The following is a 2,257-nucleotide window of genomic DNA, read 5'->3' as shown; positions in this document are numbered from 1 at the left end:
TACACACACCTACACATCTAGTTGATCTTCCCCTCCCTGCTTTTCACTCCAGCGATTTAAGACCCCCCTCTTCCAATATCTCTCCTCCCATTCGCTCTCCCATTCCTTCCTTCTTTCTACCCTTTTGCCATAAGCCTGTCCTCTCCCTCGTCCTCAGCAGCTTGTCAGTCTCCTCTTCTCCACACACATGCCATGACTACGGGAGGGGGGGTGTGTGTGTGTGTGTGTATGTGTGTGAGAGAGAGAAGGTGAGGAAGAGGACCAGTGCGGTCAGTGAACTGTGGGTCTTTAACCCTTGAACCCTCAGTCAACTGACCTGAGATCACATCCTCTGATTTGCGGAAGGAGTGACCCAACCGCAAGACAAAAAACACTTGAGGGGGTGACGTTTTTCACTCTATAAAGGAGGGGCTATAGACTGGGAGGGGGGTGGAGACGATGAGGTAACAAAGGAAGCCACCAGGACGTGAGCAGGAAGTGATGTCACACAGAAGTGAGAGGGCAGACCAAGGATTCTGTTTCCACCTCGCATCGATGAATGTATACTCCGAGTGAGGATCGCAAACGCAAAAAAATATAATTAAATATGTTATAAAGTAATTACGTATGTAGACAAAATACACTAAGACTGAAAGCACCAGAGGGAGAGGAAAAAGCAAATCGATTAAATCTGTGTATCGCTGAGCTTTTTTACAAATAGTTTTTAATAATAGTAACTTGTTGCTATGTCAACTTCTATCCGATGACTAAGAAGTTGTTTGAAAAGTTATAGAAGCGGTTAACAAAACAAAATCTTGTATTTAAAAAAATTGAAAAATAGCCAAAATATCACAAAAACAAGATGGTAATCAGAAACGGACTATAATTTTATCCTTTACAGACGGTTGTGGTTGTTCATGTTTAGGTTTGATCACATCGCTTCCCTCCTTCACTGGTTTACTGACTGATAGATCGAAACCTTCCGTTTGACATCCGCAGTACCACGTTCTGTTTGATACACGCTACATTAAGATTACCGAACATCCGATACTCGCTACTATGTTCTGATTGGACAGTTGCTGAGGGGGAGGGAGTCATGTATGGATATGATGTCATCACCGTACGGTACATCAGTCTGTGAAAGAATGACATCACGTGTTAAGTCGCCCAGCGACCCAATTAGATGTGCTCTGGAGATTCTGGGCAATCCATCCCCACAAATGACACGGTGGCATCCATTATTCCAGACACACAGGAAGCTATATGTTGTTTACCTTCTTTTTTTTTTACTGTATAGACACTTTTGTTTGTTGATGAGAGGTGGTTGTTGATTGGTGGGAGCAGGAGACGTAAGATCCTGTCTCCCAGATGGCCAGGCAAGCATACTCTGAAGTCAAAAAGTTATTGTTTGTGTATATTTCTGTTTGTAAATATATGTACACAGAAACGCTCCTGTACAAAAACACTCTGTGGTACAGTACACCATCTTTGGCAACAACAGAAAAAAGAGAAGAAAATCCATTTTTTTCCCGATAGTGTACTGTTTTTGTTTTCCTATGAATTTACTAGTATTTATACTGTGATTCTGGATTTGTTTGATTATTGATAATCAGTTGATTATAAGAGGACTACACACATAGAGGGCTGCAGTGAGAGGAAAGGAACAGTCTCAGAACAGAGGTTCTTAACCATCAGGAGCCTTCTAGTCTAGAACCTTCAGAACATTCTAGATCCTCGGCTCTCCTCTGCAGCTTCTCCCTACTAACACTAGAGCAGATTAGTTATTCACAATATGTTGACAAAAGACATGATATTAAAAGAGTAACTAAATAAAGATTTTTTTTTTTTTTTTTAATTTATCTAATAATTTATGGAACCAGGTTTGAAGGTGTTGATAATTTGACTGCTTTTGTTTCTATCATGTTGAAATGCGGTCGGGGCTAGACTTGAGTCTAAACTGCTGTAACAAAACAAACGTCTACTATAGTATGTACTAAATCTCTGCTTTCTTTTTTTMTCTTAAGACAATTCCAGATGTACTTTGCCATTCTATCTATATCCATGTTAAATTCTATGGTTTTCTTCTCACATTAAGTCAYTTTGTTTCGTTTCATTGATGAAAACTTGTATTTCTCCTCTTGGGTTTCTAATAGGCACAGCTCTGTAACTGCATACATAGGAAATGTACCATATGAACGTAGGTGAATTTTTATAACCAGTGATTGGAGACCAGTACGGTCTATGCTTGCTCTGTCGTTGTAATTTAAACACAGTTTGC

The sequence above is a fragment of the Salvelinus sp. IW2-2015 genome, unplaced genomic scaffold, assembly GCF_002910315.2.
Source record: "Salvelinus sp. IW2-2015 unplaced genomic scaffold, ASM291031v2 Un_scaffold2190, whole genome shotgun sequence".
NCBI lineage: Eukaryota > Metazoa > Chordata > Actinopteri > Salmoniformes > Salmonidae > Salvelinus > Salvelinus sp. IW2-2015.
This window is presented reverse-complemented; position numbering follows the sequence as displayed.